A 13,471-nucleotide genomic window follows, 5' to 3' on the forward strand; every position below is an offset into this window, starting at 1 on the left:
TAGGATATATCAGGGCACATACAGTATTGCCTGGAGCCCTTAGTTTGGGCAATGATTTAGCAGATAAATCTACACATGACATACATATTTTCTCCACAATAGAAGAAGCTATAAATTTTCATAAAAGGTTCTATGTCAATGCTAATACTTTACAAAAGCATTTTAAAATAACTAAGGAACAAGCCAGACATATAATAATACAATGTCAAAATTGTGTGACCTTTTTACCACAAGTTAATCTTGGAGTCAATCCTAGAGGACTGATACCTAATCATATTTGGCAGATGGACGTCACACACTTGCCAGAATTTGGAAAATTAAAATATTTGCATGTTACATTTGATACTTCTTCTGGATTTTTGATGGGCTCCCTTCATGCCGGAGAAAAAACTAAAGATATTATAGTTCATTGCTTACAAAATTTGCCACTGTGGGTGTTCCAAAACAGTTAAAAACCGATAATGGTCCTGGTTATACTTCTACCTCTTTTAAACAATTTTGCTCATCATTTGGCATTACTCATATAACAGGAATCCCATACAATCCACAGGGACAAGGCATAGTTGAAGAGCTCATCAAACTATTAAAATGTACTTATTAAAGCAAAAAGAGGGAATTGGAAAGGGGTATATATCCCCCAAAGATATATATCCCCCTTTTTACTCTAAACTTTTTAAATTTGGATTCATCAGGGCTTAGTACTGCGGAAAGTCATATGTATCCAAAAAAATGTACATAAGCCTAAGGTGCTTTGGAAGGATATTCTAACAGGACTATGGAAAGGTCCTAACCCAGTGACTGTCTGGAGTCGGGGTTCTGTTTGTGTGTTTCCACAGGGAGAACAGCAGCCGATTTGGATTCCACAGAGACTAAACAAAGCAATTTCTACAGAGCAAAAAGAAGATGATTTGGCTCAAATCCATAACAGCTGATATCCAGAGCTCCAGCTTGGCTATTCTTGATCTGCAACAGTGGTTCTCCCACACCTGGAGTCTAATGAATAGTGAACACCATTAAAGCCTATTTCAAATGTAAAAAACCTTGGGGCTTGCTTGTGGGAATACCTTCAGACCCATTATGCAAGTTACAGGAAAAAGGATGGGATATCCAAATAAGAGTCAAACCCAGGTGGTAACCAGGATGCTTTTTTCAATATCTATTTTATTATTGCCCTTTCCCACATCATAAAGTTCTATTTTATTTTTTGAGCTCATACAGACCTAGGTTAATGTTTTCTGATCAGTTCTTATTTTTTGACTGTGGACTTTTTAAACATTGCAATGGAGATTTCACCTGTGTAAGCTACAAGGCCTTTACTATTGTCTTATGTGTTGTATGTCATGTGTGCACACTTGTGTTTTGTGTTGTATGTCTGTATGTGCTTATGTCCATAGATTATATGAGGAGTGCTCATGAAAAAATGGATCCAAATATTTTTATTATTCACGTGATTTAAATGGTTTAATTTAAATTGGGTAAACAGCTGTTGAGGATTGTTTTAATATGTGAACAAATAAGGAGGTTAACAGATCTGTTTGTTTACTTTCACCTTTCCTTTTCATTATATTTAATAATTCTGTTCAGGATAATGTAAATTGTTCAGAAAATTGTTTTCTTAGTACCTGTTGGAATGTTACATATTTTTTTTTTAGCCATCATTGCCAGAATTCCTATCTTCATCACAGTGCCAGTGAAGATAAAGATAAAACCAAACTATAGCTTCTTTGATAGCTATCACAGTAAATGGTATAAACTGATACATCAATGAATAATAACTCAACAAGTAATGCTCAATCAAGGAGTCGATTTTCTTTGGGAGGAAATGGACTTATTGATAGATTCCTCTGCTTTGAACTGCTTGCAGAACTTGCCTGGACTATGTATCACTTGTATGCACTGTGAACTATCTGTTGGTGCAGCGAATTGTGGTAATGCTGGAGTATCTTTGCTGATGGTGTCACCGGTGGTACAATTTTTCAGAGGAGCCGTCAATTGGCTTAGTGTCGTGGCATTTCTGTATCCTCCTCCCTTCTGCTAGTGATGGTCTAAAATTTGGGGGCCAACAGAGGTGAGGCAAAGAACCTCACCCCCCCACTGGTGCAAAGGCCAAATTTGGGGGCCAACAGAGGTGAGGCAAAGAACCTCACCCCCTCACACTGGTGCATAGGCCTTTCCACAAGTATGGCTGTATGCTGGACCGGTAGTCTGTGACGGGTATGATCCAATTGCAGTGGTACCAACCTAAGACAGGAGGCTAACACCTTGAGGTCAGCTCATCCGATGACGGGTAAGAGCCATATGTAGTACTGGATAGCCTAACAGGCACAGTTCCTAAGCCACATGCTTGGTGCTTAATTAAACAGAAGGGGGGAGATGCTGAGAGCCATAGCCAAGTAGGAATAACACATGGCATTTTGGGTTGAAAGTTGACACCAGCAAGCCATTGAGATGATAATGATTATGTTAAGATGTGCATTCAATTGGAGATTAGACCCCTGCTGTCCGCCTCAGCCTGGTACTTTGGAGCTCTTGCAGGACTCCTGGAGAGTTCCCATTGGTTGGGGAAGTGTGGTAGGAGGGAATTCCGGAGGAGGGACTTCCGATTGGGGTAGTGTGTCTCAGGAGAAGGCCATGTGTGTGGCATTCGCAGGAGTTTTGGAAATAAAGTTTGTTCCTGCTTGAGTGGCTCGTGATTTTGTGCCCAGCCAGACTGTGGCAGAACTGTAGATGGAAGTCAATGTGTAAAATCTGTCCTCCAGGGCTCCCCCATTATCCCCCCCAAACACACATACACACACACACACACACACACATACACACACACGGTCCCCCAGGAACCTTGATGAAACTCCCAGGGATTTCAGGCTTTGTGTGAGACACTACAAGTTCCTAGAAAAGGCTCCAGCTGGGTTTGTTCTGTTTCTCTTGCCACCCCAGCCTTAGCAGAGACACGGAGCTTCAGGGTACCACTGGACTCCACTGGAGGCTTCTCATATTTGGTGGGAGGCAGAATGTCATAGATAACCTTTGGAAATATGGAGCTGACTGTGGAAAACCATCCCAGGAAAATGCACAAACATAAAACTTGTATGTAAAATTAGATGCCCTCTGAATGGCCCCTGAAGCCCATCCATACACAATTAAAATGCACTACAGCTGCTGCAATCGCACCTCCATTAATGAAGCCATGTTCATCTTAAGTTGTGGGTGAGACCCGGCACAAATAATTCATTTGCTGAATAAACAGCATTTGGGTAACCATGTGAGTCAGGTAACCTCTCTTCTAAAGGCTGGGGAGTCAACAGCAACCAGACAGATGAGGTCTCTGCTGTCATGAGTTTACCTTTTAGATGGAGGAGTGACAGTAGACAAGTATTCAAAATCACATGATGATTTCAGACCCATTGTTCCAAAGGGAGCAAATGAGGTGAGTATAAGGGCATCACTCATGGTGAGACCCTGTGGGAGGAGAGATCTCCTGGAGTAGATGGCACTGGAGTAGAAACTTCAAGATTGAAAGGACTCCCTGTGAAGTGGGAGGTAAAACACTCAATAAGGATGAGGGAAAGATAGGTGGCAATGAACCTGGGTGAGGAGCAGGGTGTAGGGAGATGCACCAAAGAGGGACACAGCCTAGTCCTGGTGAAAAACCACGTGTCAGGATTGAGCTGTGCTGTGCACACACATGACCCTGGGGAAGGACGGTGCCCTCCTCCCATCCACCCACATCTGTGCCTGCCCGTGCAGCCTTATTCTACTATGATGGGTCAGCAGGCAACTGGCTTCTGCCTGGAAATGGCACATTCTGGTCTGCATCTTCTCTCCTTGAGGGCAATGGCAGCAGCTCCCAGATCTGCAAGCTTCTCATGGCTGTGCACACAGGGACTTGCCAATGCCTACTGCCCCATAAATAGTTGTTGAAAGAAAGCAGCCGCATCCTTGTGAGCCAGACCTCCGGCTGTGTTAGTGTTGGAATGATTTCTGACCAGCCTAAGGGCAATCTCAGCTGAACACCAAGGGGCCACCTGAAAACCCCACTGTTGGGTAGGCGGTTTATTTGCAGTTGTGGTGTACAAATGTTTTAAACATGTACTTGTGCCAGGTGGTGAATTTTATAAACCAAATTATTAACTATGTAAACAATTAAATGTGTAAGTAAATAAACTCCTAATGCTGTTTGTGGCAGGGATTTCCTACAGTGAGAGATGAAAATCTGGCCCATGGCCTTTATGAAGATCCCACCTGGGGCTGGCCCTTTTCTCTCTTTCCCTCTCGCTTGCTCTCACCACACACACACACACATGCACACACCCTGATGGAGGGTACATTGTTCAGATGCACAAAGGACATCAAATCATTCAACAAGTCCTTGTTCCATTTACCAAACCTGGTCAGTTTTCCAGCTCTTTACCTTTGTTCAGAGGGTGGCCTGCTACCGTAGGTAGCTGCTTTGATATTCCATCTCCCTTTAGGATGCTGCTGATTTTCTAGAAGGACAATTATAGGTAGCTTTCCTGCCTTCTTTTTCTAGATTCCAGAAACACAAGGGGTTTTTAAAGTCTGAGCCTAGCAGCTCCTGCAGGGAGGAGTGCCCAGAATAATGGATGAGGAGCTTGAGGCTGGGTCTGGACCTGCCTCTTGATGCCAGGACTCCTGAGGGCCACCGGAGGTGGTATCCAAGATCTTTTCTAAGGTGCCTGTGTGAGGACAAAAGCAGGTCATAGGTGGGAACCAAAGTCAGACAATGAAGTAGCAAGGAGAGCCTGGACACTCCCTTCCCTGGCTTGCCTTTTTGGAGAGGGTAGGGGGATGGGGAGGGTAACTTGGCAAAGACTCCACACAGGTGTGGGTGCACATCCTGACTGATGGTGACACTGAATGTCACCGTCATCCCCCAGATGTGAGGATCATAGGCAATATACATAGGCTCTTGGGACCACTACCAGGTGTAGAAATTCCAGGGTCCAGAGAGTTTACAGGGTAGTGTTTGGGTCAGAAATTCTGAAAGTATCCAAAGCACTGCCAGCCACCCCTCCTCCCTGTGAGGTCTGGGAGAGACAGACAGACAGAAAAGGGAGGGAGGGAGAAAGAGGTTGCTTGCAGATCTGCCCATCCCAGAAACAGGAAGATGATTCTAGAATGGGTGCAGGTTTATTCACTGCCCACTCTGGGTCATGTATTGGTTCCATTTTTTGATGAGAACATTTAGGCTCATCCTGCCTCAGGCCAATAGAACTATTAAGTAATGTATTTTTTCCAGAATCATCCTTTCCCAACTTCAATATGATGTCTCCATAGTTGGAAAATAAAATCTATGTATAAAAGTGAAAGGAAGAGGGATGACCTCAGGGCTCTAAGCCTTTGAAAACACTCACCTGTTCTTCTATTGTCTTCCTTAAAAACTCCTCCCTCAAGACTGCTCAAAATTGGCTGGTGTGGTGCTACATGCCTGTAATCCCAGCAGCTCAGAGGCTAAGTCAGGAGGATTGCAAATTCAAAGCTAGATTCAACAATTTAGTGAGGCCCCAAGCAACCTAGCAAGACCCTGTCTCAAAAAAAAGGCTGGGGATGTGGCCCAGTGGTTAAGTGCCCCTAGGTTCAATCAATTCCTGGTATAAAAAAAAACACTGTTCAAAATTGAATTTTTTTTTTAACACTGAAGCACAGATGTTTTGCCCATCAAGTTCACAAAGATCAACAAGAAAGGACTAAACCAGAGTAAATGCATGTTAAGGAAACACATTCTCATATTACCAGTGTGATAATGTGAATTTTTTTTTTTTTTTTTTTTTTTTTTTTTGGTGCTGGGGATCAAACCTAGGGCCTCATGCATGTTAGGCAAGCCCTCTACCACTGAGTCCCATCCCCAGCCCTAAATTGATGTACACTCTCTAGGTGGAAATATGGCAAAATGCATTTTAAAACATAAACATGTTTAAATCCTTCGGCCCAGGAATTCCTCTTCTAGGAATTTATCTTGAGGAAATTACCATAAATTCACACAAAGATTAATTACAAGGAAATCTTAGTTCAATGTTGTTTAAAAACAACCTATGTATACAACAGAGTTAGTTAAGTCAACTCTCAGGCCCTTTGTATGTCACGGGAGGATGCCTCTTCCCTTGGTTTGTGGGGTTTCCACAAACCTGAATTCTTTTCCCACTTTTTCCTCCCCTCCAAAGAGAGGCCATGGGCTTTGCAGTGGTTGGTGGGTACAGACATTGGCAGAGGTGTCCAAAGATTCTTTACTTGGGGCAGTAGCTGCCCTTCTTTCTCTCTCTAGCTATGGGGGTCAAGGCAGGGCAGGTGACAAGCTGTCTGCTCCCTAGATCTAAGCTTTTCCTGGGAGGATTCTTCTACAGAAGGGAGTCAGCAAGCTCACTGTCTCTCATGGTGAATGCCTTCCAATTTTACCTCAATCAAGAGTAAGGCTCATACTCTGGTTCTCCACCTGCTGTTTCTTAATTGCTTTGGGTGAAGAGATGGGTGCTCCTTATCAGTTCTCTCAAAAACCCTCAGAATCATTTAGTGGAATACTTTGTTGCATTTTAGGCAACAAATAAATAAATAAATAAAGTTTACAGGAAACAAAATATGCAATACATAACTGAGAAAATGGGGGATGGCAATATGCTGAGGTTCTCACTTATTCTTCATTTTCTAAATTCTTTACATAAATTTGAGTTGTTAAAAATAAAATAAAAATCCATATTTAATAAATTGTTTTCTCAGAGCAAAGCCTACCCTGAAGCCCTGGTCCCGGTCCTGGCTCCCATGTGACGTCACATTTTCCTCTGTATCCTCACCCCGCCTTCCACAGTTCCGCTACCTTCCTATATGTTATAAATGTTTGTTTAAATACCTCCTCATGCTAGATTGACAGTTCCTTGAGGAGGAGACCTAGCAGATTCATCCCTGTGACCATAGCCACCTGCATACTTGGTTCTCAACTGATGCCTGGCCAATGTGTAGATGAGCCACAAGGACAAGCAACACTTTGATGAATGAGAGTCCCAGTGCCAAAAGGGCAGCAGCAGCAAAAGTGGTGAGCAGCTCTTCAACGCTGAGGCAAGGACAGTGGGCGGGAAGTCCAAAAGTGAAATCGACCCTGCTTGGAGACATGATCTTCCCAAAGGGGCTTCTTTGCAGTTGGTTACCACCACCCTCTGGGGGCAGTTTAGGTGTTCCTCTGCCTTAAGGAAGCGAGTAGCCCGGTGAACTTATGGTTTCCTCCACATCTGACTCCAGGTTATGTGAGCCTCTGTTGCTCATTCTATAGATCAGGGCAGGAGGCAAGCAAGCAGGGTGAGTTAAGATCTCTTTGGGACCCTGCAACCATTTGACTCCACTGCTCCCCGGGTCTGCAGGGCTGGAGGGCTTTGTCTCTAGTCCATAGAAGAGCAGTGGCAGTGGAACCATTCAGTCTGTAGCCCCCACCTCTGCCTGCAGCCCAGGATGTTTGATCCTAGATTTATTTGCACCTTGAGCATCCTAACCACTGATGGTAGTCCTTGGGTGCTGGGAGATACTCTGATAGCATTATTGTAAGAAATCCACTGTTTTAATCAAGCTAGTTTAAGTTTGCTTTCTACCATTTGTAATCAAGGGAATAAACACATAAAATGTTCCTTTTTTCTTTTTTTGTACCAGGGATTGAGCCCAGGGGCATTTAACCACTGAACCACATCCCCAAATCTTTTTATTTTTTATTTTGAGACAGGATTTTGCTAAGTTGCTTAAGGTCTCACTAAGTTGCTGAGGCTGGCCACATACTTGAGATCCTCCTGCCTCAGCCTCCCAAGCCAGTGGGATTACAGATATGTGCCACTATGCCTGAGAAAATGTTCATTTTAAAAATTGGTACATAATAATTATACAGAATACTGGGTCTCATTGTGGCATATTTACGTGCACTTACATAATTTGATCAATTTTAATCCCCAGTTTCTCCTCTTGCCCTCCCTCCTTTCCTCCCCCGATTTCCTTCCTCTACCCTACTGGGTGAAAAGCTTCATGAAAATGAATGTAATCCTTGCACAAAGCCCATACTAATCTTCTTTGTATTGTTCCAATTTTAGTGTATATGCTGCTGAGGCAAGCACCAAAGTTTCATGTTTTAAAAAAACCTGCAGAAAGAAGTTACAGTGCCGAGCATGGTGGCACACACTTGTAATCCCAGCGGCTTGGGACGCTGAGGCAGGAGGATGGAGAAATCAAAGCCAGCCTCAGCGCTAAGCAATTCAGTGAGACTCTGTCTCTAAATAAAATACAAACTAGGGCTGGGGATGTGGCTCAGTGGTTCAGTGGTTCAGTGCCTGAGTTCAATCCCCTCCTCCCCCACAAAAAAAGAAGTTGAAGTTACAATGGCAGAGTTATTTTGTATAACAACAGTTTCAATTTTTATTATTTTGTATTAGAATATTTCTATTTCCTGTGATAATAGTTTATCTATCTCTGAAGATACAAAGACTAATAAAGAGTGGTTAAGAGGAAATTAAAGGAAAAGAGAGAGAAATAAGGATTGTGAGCATTAATATGAGCTTGGTATGTGAGAAAATTACAATTTCACAACAAAATGGAAATCTTTCATCAATTGGAAAAGCAAGAAGAAACACTTGCACTTCTATCAGACATTGCCTTTTGAAGTCTGTCACTCTGGTGAGTAAGAAAAAAAAGTAAACATACCCGCTGTGATCAGAAAGAAAACTGTTATGGCAAAAGATCATGTAGCAAGAACTATAGGTTAATCTTCAATGAAGCTTAGATGAAGACACAGTCAGTGGGAATACCACATAGCAGACACTAAAAGAGTTATGGGGTAAATAAAAATGAAAGGATGCAAGTCCTGGCCTCGACTTATTCATATATGAGTGGGGATATTAACATTGATATATAATTTTAGGTTTCCTTTTTTGAAAAAAAAAGCCTGCATTTTTGAGGTATAATTCCTACAAAATTCACCTATGGTCTAATTTGATATCTTTTAATAATATATATATATATATATATATATATATTTTTTTTTTTTTTTTTTTTTTTTTTCCAGAGCTGGAAATTGAACCCAGTGCCTTGCATGTTAGGCAAGTACTCAACCCACTGAGCGGAACTCCAGCCCTACATTATTAACTTTAAAAAACTATGGTAAGATACAGAAGACTTTCCCATCTTAACCGTTTTAAGTGTATAATTCAGTGACATTAATTACATTTGCATCATTGTGCAACCGTCATGGCTATTTCTAGAACTTTTTCACTGTGTGATACAGAAACCCTATGACCTCTAACTTTGCTAATTCAATCTGCAATACTCAATGATAGATGAACAGGAATAAATGAGAAAGAACCAGAGAAACAATCATTCGGCACTAACTCTCTGGTTATATTGCCTCCATCTCTAGCCTCTGGTAAGGTTTGTCACTATATATTTGCTTATTCTAAATATTTCATGTTAACTCAAACCATATAATATATATCCTTTGTTTAATTTCATTTGCATAATATTTTCAAGGTTTATCCATGGAATTCAGTACATGTGTCAGAATTCCATTCGTTTTATGGCTGAGTAATCCTCCATTTTCTAAATATGCCACATTTGTGTGGTCCATCTTTTGCTGGACACTTCTCTCATAGGTTGTTTCTATCCTTTGGGCTATTGTGAAGAAAGCTTCATTGGATATTAGTTTAAAATATTTGAGTTCCTGCTGTCATTTTTTTGGCAGTAGGAGTGGAATTGCTGAGCTATAGGGTAATTTTATGTTTAGTTCTTTGAAGAATATAAAAAACTTGTGTTCCTGGTGATGTCTGTCCCATCAAAGACAATTTAAATTTGGATGAAATATGTCTCAAAGTATTATTAAAAATATTCAAGATTCAATCATGTAATATGAAACTGGTTGAGATCTTGGAAATAACAGAAGTTCAGAGTGAGCTTAGACACTCAGGTATCCTTAGCAAGTCCAGAAAGATAGTTAGCTATGAGATTGAACTGCTCTTCTGAAACCTCTGAGAACACAAGGATAAACCAAGGATGGAAAAACAGAAGAAGAGAGAGTGAAGGACCCAGAATTTTACAAACAGATAAAAAAAAAATTGAACCATGAACCCAAGGTATCTTAATAAATCCCAAATAGGTTAATTGATAAATAATAAACGAGATAAATGAATCTTAGATATATCCTAATGAAACTACAAAAAGAGAAAAATCTTTAAAAGAGGCATAATGGGAGGGAATAAAAAGATTTTCAAAGAAGCACGTCTTGGACTGACAGTCAGTGTCCCAAGAGCAACAATGGAAGCCAAGAGAAAGTGACATGTATAAAGCCAGTGTAATGAAAGAACACTTCTAACCTAGAACGTTATGCCAGCAAAAATATGCTTCAAAAATGGAATGAGAAAGTCTAATAACAAAACATTGGAAGAAATAAAGAATGAAATAAAGACATTCATAGATAAGTGAAAACTGACAGACTCTTTCTTTAATGATATTAAAGAAAACTCTAAAGGCAACCTTCAAACACACATGGCAAGTGAGAGGTGCAAGACAGAACAGAGTAAACAAAATGATAAATATGCTTGAATCTTAAAACCAACTATGTGAATATTAAAATATATAGTGACACACATTATACATGATATAGCCTATATAATTTCTGTGTTAGCATTCTGTTGCTGTGACAAAAAATGTTACAGGAAAGAAAGGTTTATTTTGGTTCATGGTTTCAGAGGTTTCAATCTATGATCATTTAGCCAGATGCTTTGGGTCTGTAGTGAGGCTGAATATTGTGGCGGTGAGTATGTGGTATGGCAAAGCTGCATATATGATGGCATCTGGGGAAACAAGAAAGATATCCCCTTCAAAGGCACATTCTGATTTCCCTACAGTAGGTCTCACCTCCTAAAATTTCCATCACCTCCCAATAACTCTACAGGATGGAGAACAAGTCTTCAATACCTAGACTTTGAAGGGCACTCCAGATCCATATCATAACATCTCACCCCTGGTCCTGAAGGTTTGTGTACATCTCACAATGTAAAAGGCATTTAGTCCATCTCCAGGAGTCCCTGAAGTCTAAACTGTTTCAACCTTGCTGAAAACTCCAACTTCAAAGTCTCCTCTAAGAAACAAAGCAAACTCTTAACTGCAAACTCCTATGAAAATTAAAAACAAGTTACATAATTCCAACATAAAATGGTGAGACAGTCACAGGGTAAACATTCCCATTCAAAAAGGGAAGAACAGGGACACAAAGGAGAGATGGGACCAAACAGGGCAAACATTAAATCCTGTAGCTACATGTCTGACATCTTGGGTTCATGGTGGCATGAAATGAGCTCCAAAAAGCTTGGGTAGCCCTGCCCCTAGGTCCTGAGGGCTACAGGCCATGTGGCCCTCTCTCAGGCTGGCTGTCTTTACTGCCTGTGGCTTCTCTCTCAGAGGAATGGCACATGTCTACCATCTCTGAATTCCTCTAGTCTCCATTGCCACTTCAGCTTTATTCTCAGAGATTTACAAGTTGACTACTAAGGGACTTCTTGCAAGAACTTCAACTCTACCACACACTGCCTGAACCCTCAGGCTTTCCTTTGAAATCCTGGTGGAAGTCTCTATGATCCTGTAACTCTTGAATTCTGCATACCTGCAAAACGAGCCTTACATAGATAACGCCAGCTTCTGCTGCTGACTCAAACAGTAGCTGTGCCTGCTTGGACCATAGCTGCAGCGGGCTCTGAGAGGCTGGCTGGATGACACGAAGAAACAGCTCCCTACATGGAGCTGGGTGAATAGGATGCTCTGGTACTCTTTTCTCAAAGCAAAGTCTTTGAAATGGGTTTACACTCTTATACCCTTGAACCTGTGATGGGTGGGTGGGTGGGGGTCTTGCTAAATACTGAAATGCACTCAAGCCATATTTTCTGTACACAAGTTTTTGCCAAAAGAACACAAATGGCATCAATTCCAATTCTCAGTAGAGTCCCCATTTCCATCTGAAACCTCATGAACATGGCCTTTACTGCCTGCATTCCTATAAGAATAGGAATAGTCTTCTTTTCCCATCAGAATTGCCCAGTAAGTTCTATGTACAACATTCTAGGTGTTCTCCACCTGTTTCTTCAAACTTCCAAATATCTTCCTCAAACCAATTCCAATAGCTTATGAATCATATTGTCAAATATTTTCACAGAAACAACCTTTCTTTTGGGTACCAATTTTTTGTGTTAGTCAGATTTCCATTGCTGTGACAAAATGCCTGAGACAATCAACTTAAAGAAATGTTTATTTTAGCTCACTGGTTTCAGAGGTTTCAGTTTATGGTTGCTTGATCCCATCACGTTGGGCCTATAAAAAGGCCCCATATCAGAGGGGAGAGCTTGTGGTGAAGCAAAACTGCTCACATTATGGTGGCTAGGAAGCAAAAAAAGAGAGAAAGGGGATGGGGTTCAACATCCCCTTTAAAGCTAACTTCCTTCCACTAGAGCCCAACCTCTAAAAGTTTCCACCACATCCCAATAGTTTCACAGGTTGGAGATCAGGTTGGTTGTAAAACATGAGAGTTTGAGGGATACTCCAGAACCAAAGCAACATGCTTACCTCGCATGTGTGAGGCACTGGGTTCAATTCTCAGCACTGCATATAAATAAGTGAATAAAATAAGGGTCCATCAACAACTAAAAAACATATTTAAAAAATACTTTTTCCAAACATATATTATATAATTACAGTATTGATCATGCATATATAGAGCCACAAGGCTTCTGTAGATTTCATAGGACTGAAATGATACAGAATATCTACTCTGACCACAATGCATCTAAAGCATGCATTACACTGTAGGAGATTATATTTTGAACTGAATGATAATGACGATGAAAACACTATATGTTAAAATTTCTGAAATGCAATTAAAGCAGTTCTTAGAAGAAAATTTATAGTCTTAAAATTATATTTTGGAAAAAGGGGCTGAAAATTAAGTTACTGAACCACATTCACCTGAGAATAAGAAAATAAGAACAAGAAAAATATAATGAAAATTGAAGAAGAGAATAGATAGATCTTAAATTAATAAAAATAGAACAGAACTAATAAAAACTTTAAAAAGAGGTATTTTAACAACTAATTATCACAGGGTCATAAAAAGTAAAGGAATATATATATATATATATATATATATATATATACATATGTACATATATATATATATGTAGTTTCATACTCACATACATATATCTATATATACACATATATAGGAAGAATTTGGTTTAATGTGGGTATTCAGGAAATGTTAATTACCTTCTTACTTTTATATAATACCACTAATGGAATTTATAAAAATACCATTTATTAGAGGTTTACTCTTCCCCATCTGATGTGCTAGGTACTTATATGCATTTTTCTATTAAATGCTCATTAACCTCTTCCTGGAAAAAAATAATAAAAACAAATGTAAAAAGAGGACCAAAAAAGTCTAACATTT

The 13,471-nt window shown here is 40.4% G+C and overlaps 1 non-coding gene across 1 annotated transcript; it reads right to left on the reverse strand.

The window, feature by feature from the left end:
• Positions 1 to 7,995: 7,995 nt before the first annotated feature.
• On the reverse strand, positions 7,996 to 8,102 carry LOC143411903 (U6 spliceosomal RNA). The gene has a single exon (XR_013092915.2). It is a non-coding gene; the product is annotated as a U6 spliceosomal RNA (small nuclear RNA).
• Positions 8,103 to 13,471: the final 5,369 nt, after the last annotated feature.

The sequence above is a fragment of the Callospermophilus lateralis genome, chromosome 12 (assembly GCF_048772815.1).
Source record: "Callospermophilus lateralis isolate mCalLat2 chromosome 12, mCalLat2.hap1, whole genome shotgun sequence".
Taxonomy (NCBI): domain Eukaryota; kingdom Metazoa; phylum Chordata; class Mammalia; order Rodentia; family Sciuridae; genus Callospermophilus; species Callospermophilus lateralis.